This window comes from Salvelinus fontinalis, chromosome 1, assembly GCF_029448725.1.
Source record: "Salvelinus fontinalis isolate EN_2023a chromosome 1, ASM2944872v1, whole genome shotgun sequence".
NCBI lineage: Eukaryota > Metazoa > Chordata > Actinopteri > Salmoniformes > Salmonidae > Salvelinus > Salvelinus fontinalis.
The window spans coordinates 43,445,676-43,455,408 of record NC_074665.1 but is presented as its reverse complement, the minus strand read 5'-3'; positions in this window follow the sequence as shown (position 1 = coordinate 43,455,408).

Sequence of the window (9,733 nt, the reverse complement as noted above, 5' to 3'; positions counted from 1 at the left end):
AGATGAGTGACGCAAAATGTCAATGAAATACATTTTAAATTCAGGCTGTAACACAACAACATGTGGAAAAAGTCGAGGGGTGTGAAAACTTTCTGAAGGCACTTGTCTTTGTTAGCTTTACAGGAGAAACATAAACATATAATTGTTAGACACTTCCCCAATTCACCCTGTGATGGACACCGTATGTCTTTGAAGGTGTCTTTATCACTGGCCAGACACATGGTCTTTGTCAATTGTTTGTTTGCTTGCTTTGTAGAAATCTGTCTGCGGTTGGGTGTTACTGTGAAGAGACTTGTATGAGGTCATTCGTTTCCAGGGTTTGACCATGCTATGGTTTTAAAGGAGGGAGGCGGGATGTCGTGTACCTTTTTTCATTTTCAACATCTATCAACGCAACACGTAGGGTAAAATTGACTTTTGAATGGGCTGCTTTTCAATTTTGTAGGCTACTGTACTGTATGTGTTGTGCTATCTGTGTTGACCATTACGTACATTCTGTATCTTGTATCAGTTTGGACATCCTGTATCTTTTATCAGTCATCACCACACAAGAAGTCCCCTCACGTGGGAAACAGGATTCTGATATCAATCTGGGGGCCACAGGAAAGCATCTAGCAGGCCTTATGTGGCTCCCGGGCCTTGGATATCAGACCGCTGCTCTAGGTAATGCTGTGGCAACTGTCTCAACTCCTCTTCAGATCGACCTTCTGTATTTTCTATTGCAATGGTGTTGGAGTATTTAGAGTGATCACATTTTTGGTGATACATTTTTTAATGTCATTTCCAATTTTAATTTAAAAAAAATCTAAAATGTACATGTCCCCCACCCACCCCTAGCAAAAACGGATCTGCACAGCAGCACAGATCTGAAAGACTTAACAAGAAAAAAGGCTGCAATATCACAGTGAGGGGCACATTCAGCAAATTCCAACCTCTTCCTACCGTTACTACATACCTACATTTAACTGTTTCATAATCTTGTTCCACCTTTCTTTTTCTTTCTCTTAATGGTTGTTCCCTTTTTTTCTGTTAAGTAGTCAGATGTTCAGATTGGATTTCTGGTATTGCTTAAATCATGTTCTCTCTAACCTGTCTCCAATTGGAACGAAGGAGAGGAGTGTGATTCCTGCTATAATGGGAAACAGCTCTATCTATCTGGTGCCAGGTATAAGAGAGGAGCAAGGAAAGGGAAAAAAAAGAAGGGAAAAAATGAAGAGAGGATCTGGAGCAAGGGTCAGCGTGGCCACTGCTCACCTAGAAAGAATGAGGTCATTTGGTGAGCCATGTTGCTGTCACACCCACAGACACGCACGCACGCACGCACGCACGCACGCACGCACGCACGCACACACACACACACACACACACACACACACACACACACACACACACACACACACACACACAGCAGCCATGAATACACGCTGATACAGTACGTATCAGGGTTGGGCCTCATAAACTCCAATTAAATTCTTGAATTGGAATTGAATTTGAATTGAAGTAGTGAACAGGATATATAATCCTAATTCAATGAAATTCAAATGCCTCTTCTATTCTATATTAGGTGTAGTTTATACAAATACACTTATTGTACATAAAACATCAAACATGATGTTATACTGTGGGCATACATATAAATTATTGTTGAAACAATTGATTTTCAGAACAAACTCTTAAATTGAATTGTCAAGGAAAACAATCTGTATTCCACGTTTTTATATTGCAGTAATCACTTAAATTTAGTTCAATATAGGGAAAATACTACATTTCTCAGAATGCATTAGTTTAACCCTCAAGTTGACCCTGAGGCCTTTAAAAAGAAGCCAAACAAATTTAATGGTTGGTGGAAATGTAATTGGCTATTCTGAGAGAAAAGTGTTAAATTCTTTGGTTCCTGATAGTGACCTCACAGATTCAACGAAACTCTCATGTCCAAGACTGAGTGGAATTTCTTTGAATTGCACTGAATGAAATTCAACTTCCTGTCACTCAAATTCAAATTTTACATGCTGTGGGGTGTGGCCAATTCAAATTTCAATTTCAACTCATGAGTTGAATAGGAGTCAATTCCAAAATTCCCAATTGAGCCCAACCCTAGCCTTAATGCAGTTCTTTCTGTACGTCATAACAATCTTTACAAATAGTTTTTATTTTGCCTTTATTTAACTAGGCAAGTCAGTTAAGAACACATTCTTATTTTCAATGACGGCCTAGGAACAGTGGAACAGCCTTGTTCAGGGGCAGAACGACAGATTTTTACCTTGTCAGCTCGGGGATTCAATCTTGCAACCTTTCGGTTACTAGTCCAACACTCTAACCAGTAGGCTAGCTGCCGCCCAGAGTGACTTGAGTCATAAAGTAGTGTCGTATACACAGAAAAGGCAGCATTATTGAATAGTTCCAATGAAAAACAAACAAGTAATTCATAGTTTATTACTGTGTAATTAACATCTGGTCATTACTGTACCGTAAATTTCGTTACAGAAAACTGGTTTTGTTCTTCGGTAACATATTTTACGGCACAGTAATGACCAGATGTTAACTAAGGAATTACATATTCATTACACAGTAATAACCTATGAATTACTTGTTCGTTTACTTGGCCATTTGAAAAACCATTGCATTTTATCAAGCGCTAGCGCTCTCAAATCAAATATAAGAAAATTACAAGGGCATCCAAATTAGCAGAAACCAGTGTCGATCACATTCCCTTGGTCCTATTTTATGCTATGCTTTGGTGTAAGGCTTAAGCTATAAAGGATATCAGGTATTATCAGGTAATAAACAATATCAAGTGGTAATTGTATTGATAAAGAGACCATTATGTTATCTTCAGGAGTCGTAGGTTCAAATCCCACTTCTGACACACAAAGGAGACGGGTCGTCATTATATTAGCTTTAGTAAAACTAATACAGATGTGAGTAACGGTCAAAAGAGCCAGGCTAAGTAATGTGGATTTGGGCCTGAGAGCACTGCTCGCAACACTCACCAAGGGGGAAAACAGTCTACGACGGAGGGGAGAAGAACCACAAGGCTGTCCAAATTCACCCCAAAATCATTAAAACATTTTTATTGTCTTGTTAGACCTATAAAAAGGGGCATTCACTTTTCCCCGTGCTCTGAAGTCATTGTGCGAGCATCTGCTTAAAAGCTGGAAGAACAAATTATTCATAACTTTGTGTTTCACTGACCCAATGAACGCTAAATATGTTTTAGGTTATGTCCACCATCCCCCCCTCACCATTTTATCCTTGCACATTACTATTTTTCTCCATCATCACTATTATATCATACTGTCGGCCCAATTCCCACTACTGTATTACCTTCTATTGCAGGTATTCCCAAACTGTGGTACGCGTACCATTGCCGTCGGGGGTACGCCAAATAATAATTATTTAAAAAAAAAAAATTCTTCACATTTTTAAACAGTAAATTTATATTTTCCAACAGGGCTATACATTTGGGTGAGGTTTTTTTCTCACCTGAGTAGCCTTGTTGCACTGCCAAAAATAAAATGAAACCATCTAGTGTTCAGTGAAATAACAACACAATGTCAAATACAGGTAGCCTAGTCAAATAATTAACATCCAATCACATTAACCGTTACTCTCTCGCGGGAAACCTTCACTCTTGCGCAGGCATTTAGAAAAAATGACAATTTGAAAAATAAGCTACTGGAGTTTTTAGAACGAGTATAAGGACAACTTTCAAATAGTAAGACATGTATAAAAGCAACAGATGCCATTAATAAGAAGGGGCTAGAAGCGTCTTATATGGTGAGCTACAGAGTGGCGAGGACAGGCAAGCCCCATACTATTGTGGAGGACTTCATTCTTCCTGCTGCCGTGGATATGGCTGGGACAATGCTGGGGGAAAAGGCCCCAAAAAACTATACAGGCAATGCCTTCATCAAACAACACTGTTTCACAACGCATCAGTGACATGACAGGAGATGTTTTGAAACAATTACAGCTTCGCATACAAGCCAGTGAATTATATGCGTTAGAGCTGGATGAGTCAACAGGCGTGGCGGACCTGGCACAGCTCCTGGTATACAGTGGGGCAAAAAAGTATTTAGTCAGCCACCAATTGTGCAAGTTCTCCCACTTAAAAAGATGAGAGAGGCCTGTAATTTTCATCATAGGTACACTTCAACTATGACAGACGAAATGAGAAAAGAAAATCCAGAAAATCACATTGTAGGATTTTTTATGAATTAATTTGCAAATTATGGTTCTATTTATGGTTCAAATCTAGGGTTACAGGGACTCTCCGCAGCTATATTCAATGTGCTGGACAAAATTGAGGCTATGATTAAGAAGTGCTGGAGCTCTTCTCTGTCTGCATTAACAAGGACAACACACAGGTCTTTCCATCATTGTATGATTTTTTGTGTGCAAATGAACTCACGCTTACGGACAATGTCAAATGTGATATAGCGAAGCACCTAAGTGAACTGGGTGCAATTACGCAGGTACTTTCCCGAAACGGATGACACAAACAACTGGATTCGTTATCCCTTTCATGCCCTGCCTCCAGTCCACTTACCGATATGTGAACAAGAGAGCCTCATCGAAATTGCAACAAGCGGTTCTGTGAAAATTGAATTTAATCAGAAGCCACTGCCAGATTTCTGGATAGGGCTGCATTCAGAGTTTCTTTCCTTGGCAAATCGCGCTGTTAAGACACTGATGCCCTTTGCAACCACGTACCTATGTGAGAGTGGATTCTCGGCCCTCGCTAGCATGAAAACTAAATACAGGCACAGACTGTGTGTGTAAAATGATTTAAGACGGAGACTCTCTCCGATACAAACCAACATTGCAGAGTGATGTGCATCCTTTCAGGCACACCCTTCTCATTAACCTGTGGTGAGTTATTCACAATTTTTGATGAAGAAATAAGGTTTTATATGTAAGATGGCTAAATAAAGAGAAAAATTATTGATTATTATAATATTATTATTTGTGCCCTGGTCCTATAAGAGCTCTTTGTCACTTCCCACGAGTCGAATTGTGACAAAAACTTACACTCATTCTTATGTTAAATAAATGTATCATAGAGTGTGTGTGTGGCAGGCTTACAATGATGGCAAAAAACAACATTTGAGAGTGCTGGAGGTTGAATGTTTGAAGGGGTACGGGACTATAAAAAGTTTGGGAAGCACTGCTCTATTTAAATTAAGCTGTATCCATGACCTGTCAAACAACCTCCTTGCCCCTGCACACCACAGCCTCCTCAACCTTCAGATAAGCCCTGTTATGGAGAGGTCTCTCTCTCTCTCTCTCTCTCTCTCTCTCTCTCTCTCTCTCTCTCTCTCTCTCTCTCTCTCTCTCTCTCTCTCTCTCTCTCTCTCTCTCTCTCTCTCTCTCTCTCTCACTCTCTCTCACTCTGTCTGTCTGTAAAACTCTTATCTGCCTGCCTGCCTGCCTTGACCGCCTGTCTGTCTGTCAGAGGTGGACGCCCATAATTTAGAGCAGCAGCATGGCAGCAATGCATCCTGGGGGAATGGAGAGGTCCATCACAGTGGCAGACTCTTTTCATAGTGTCTCCAGCCATGGAAAAAGGACAAAGAGGAATAACGTATGGATACCCACCATGACTGACAAGGCCTATCAATCAAAAGAGGTAATGAAGAGACAAGAATGAAACTCTGGACAGTTTGTTTTAGGGATGGGCCTGCAACTGGTGGCCCGCGCACCAGAACCGTCCCGACCTCCCCCCTTTTTTCTCGTTCAGGTGTACTTTTTACCGTATTTTATCTCTACCAACATATTTTCCACAAATAGTCTATCCATAATAGATTACAATTTATAGTGGCATCAAGTTTCATTGTTATTAGCTTCTCATAAGCGCTCTGTTTCAGTCGATTTATGGATTGTACCTTGGGATAGAGGAAGAGCACAATTGTCTCACTCGGGATGAGTTGTCTGAAAGGTTAACATTTCTGCAGTGAATCTCATTCCAAAAATGCCCTAGTTTTCATCCCCTCACTGTATGTGCTACACTGAACGCTGGGGAATTCAGCATTGAGATACGCGCACTTAAATGGAACTTAATTCCTTCTGTTATGCACTTTCTTCTCTGTGCGTATTCTGACCTTGAACTAAAGCATGGGGGAACACAAGTGCCAACCTGGTCCACGTTTGGGGTTGATATCACTGAAATGGAGGTGTGGTAGAGGTGTGTCTACAGATAAGAGAATTCTGTTTTTGGCTTAATGCTGCTTTACAACCAAGTAGGAAGGTGGTAATTACCAATTGTGAAGTTGTAAATACCAGTTGGATAAATTCACTTGCTTTGAACTCATTGACAAAAGCATATCGGCTAATGGCCAACAAGCTGCGTCAACCATAAACTAAATGTTTAGCTATAGTATCACGCTTGTAAACAAATTATAGTGTTCAAAAACGATATTAATAGATTGCCTTTATATATCATGTTTTTTGTTGCATTTAACTGCCGGAAATGCTGTTGTTGAGATAATTTCCTTAGTAGGCGCCATCAGAGGTCAGGGCATGTGGGAGAAGAGCTCAGGGATGATAGACGAGTCTCCCACTAGTAATTACCAGTTGGAGGGGCGTTCAAGTGGATATTTCCCAGTCATATGTGATAAATATCACCTTCCCACTTGGTTATGAACGCATCATAATTCCCTGATAATTCCACCACCTTTACGTGTGAAAGAACCTAGAATAAACCTAGAAAATCAAAAAGAAAGGAGGACCAAGGCACTCTTCATATAATTAATTAAAATACCTTTATTAGTATGGCAAGTTCAATAGAAACCTTCCACCTGGCGACTCCAACCTTGGCCAACAGCCCCGCCCCCCCCGCTGCTACTCGCCCAAGCCTCCCCAGCTTCTCCTTTACCCATATCCAGATAGCAGATGTTCTGAAAGAGCTGGAAAACCTGGACCCATACAAATCAGCTGGGCTTGACAATCTGGGCCCCCTATTTCTGAAACTGTCCGCTGCCATTGTCGCACCCCCTATTACCAGCCTGTTCAACCTCTCCTTCGTATCATCTGAGATCCCCAAGGATTGGAAAGCTGCCGCTGTCATCCCCCTATTCAAAGGGGGAGACACCCTGGACCCAAACTGTTACAGACCTATATCCATCCTGCCCTGCCTAGCTAAGGTCTTCGAAAGCCAAGTCAACAAACAGATCACTGACCATCTCGAATCCCACCGTACCTTCTCCGCTGTGCAATCCGGTTTCCGAGCCGGTCACGGGTGCACCTCAGCCACGCTCAAGGTACTAAACGATATCATAACCGCCATCGATAAAAGACATTACTGTGCAGCCGTCTTCATCGACCTGGCCAAGGCTTTCGACTCTGTCAATCACCATATTCTTATCGGCAGACTCAATAGCCTCGGTTTTTCTAATGACTGCCTTGCCTGGTTCACCAACTACTTTGCAGACAGAGTTCAGTGTGTCAAATCGGAGGGCATGTTGTCCGGTCCTCTGGCAGTCTCTATGGGGGTACCACAGGGTTCAATTCTCGGGCCGACTCTTTTCTCTGTATACATCAATGATGTTGCTCTTGCTGCGGGCGATTCCCTGATCCACCTCTACGCAGACGACACCATTCTGTATACTTCCGGCCCTTCCCTGGACACTGTGCTATCTAACCTCCAAACGAGCTTCAATGCCATACAACACTCCTTCCGTGGCCTCCAACTGCTCTTAAACGCTAGTAAAACCAAATGCATGCTTTTCAACCGTTCGATGCCTGCACCCGCACGCCTGACTAGCATCACCACCCTGGACGGTTCCGACCTAGAATATGTGGACATCTATAAGTACCTAGGTGTCTGGCTAGACTGCAAACTCTCCTTCCAGACTCATATCAAACATCTCCAATCCAAAATCAAATCTAGAGTCGGCTTTCTATTCCGGAACAAAGCCTCCTTCACTCACGCCGCCAAACTTACCCTAGTAAAACTGACTATCCTACCGATCCTCGACTTCGGCGATGTCATCTACAAAATACCCTCCAATACTCTACTCAGCAAACTGGATGCAGTTTATCACAGTGCCATCCGTTTTGTTACTAAAGCACCTTATACGACCCACCACTGCGACCTGTATGCCCTAGTCGGCTGGCCCTCGCTACATGTTCGTCGTCAGACCCACTGGCTCCAGGTCATCTACAAGGCTATGCTAGGCAAAGTGCCGCATTATCTCAGTTCACTGGTCACGATGGCTACACCCACCCGTAGCACGCGCTCCAGCAGGTGTATCTCACTGATCATCCCTAAAGCCAAAACCTCATTTGGACGCCTTTCCTTCCAGTTCTCTGCTGCCTGCGACTGGAACGAATTGCAAAAATCTCTGAAGTTGGAGACTTTTATCTCCCTCAACAACTTTAAAAATCTGCTATCTGAGCAGCTAACCGGTCGCTGCAGCTGTACATAGTCCATCTGTAAACTACCCACCCAATTTACCTACCTCACCCCCATACTGCTTTTATTTATTTTACTTTTCTGCACTTTTGCACACCAGTATCTCTTCTTGCACATGATCATCTGATGATTTATCACTCCAGTGTTAATCTGCTAAATTGTAATTATTCGATTTATTGCCTACCTCATGCCTTTTGCACACATTGTATATAGATTCTCTTTTTTCTACCATGTTATTGACTTGTCTATTGTTTACTCCATGTGTAACTCTGTGTTGTTGTCTGTTCACACTGCTATGCTTTATCTTGGCCAGGTCGCAGTTGCAAATGAGAACTTGTTCTCAACTAGCCTACCTGCTTAAATAAAGGTGAAATAAAAAAAATAAAAAAAATAAAAACAAAGACGCGTTTCGGCTGCATGGCCTTTGTCAGGGAGTACAAAAAAAAGGAATACAATGTCCTCTTTTTAACAGCTTTTCCAATTAGCCCTAATTGTTGTTTTGTAAAATGCCTTTATTAGTATGGCATGTTCAAAAGAAAAAAAGTTTTTTAAAAACCGACGCGTTTCGGCTGCATGGCCTTCGTCAGGGAGTACAAAAAAAAGGAATACAATGTCCTCTTTTTAACAGCTTTTCCAATTAGCCCTAATTGTTGTTATGCTGTGTTCTAGTGTACTATGGAATATATTGCTTTCTTAAAAATAAGTTAAAATGGGAATTTACAAGATTGTAAAATGTTGTTGACCTCTAAAACATAATTTAGGACAAATTAAATGACTAAATTACTTGATTTTTTCATTTTAGGAAATATTGAAAAATAGCCCCTACCAGGTGGTTAAGTTTCCCATGAAATGTATTTAATGCAAGTTACGCACTTGCATAAGGTCTGAAAACAAACGACTGAGAAATGCTTCAATCCAAACGTGTAGAAAGAGCACATATATTCTTACAATTAGTTGGAATCGGGGCCTGTGTGAATTGTGTTTTGTAGATCAACACAGGCCTTTTTACAAAAACAGTGTCTGCATCCTGGAAAATCTTTAAAAGTTTTGTTTTTAGTTTCTGGTCTATTGCCATTGCCATCTATTGTCATTTTAATTAATTATATTAGTCATAGAGTCATGAAACTTTCACAGAACATGGAGGGGAAATATAACATACACATACATTGTAACGATGTACGCTGAGAGTCGGGAAGCAAGTTCAGGGAGTGAGTGTTTTAATAAAATAAACGGAACATAATACAAATGAACCTCGAACAACGCACAGACATGAAACAGAAATGGAAACAATGACGCCTGGGGAAGGAACCAAAGGGAGTG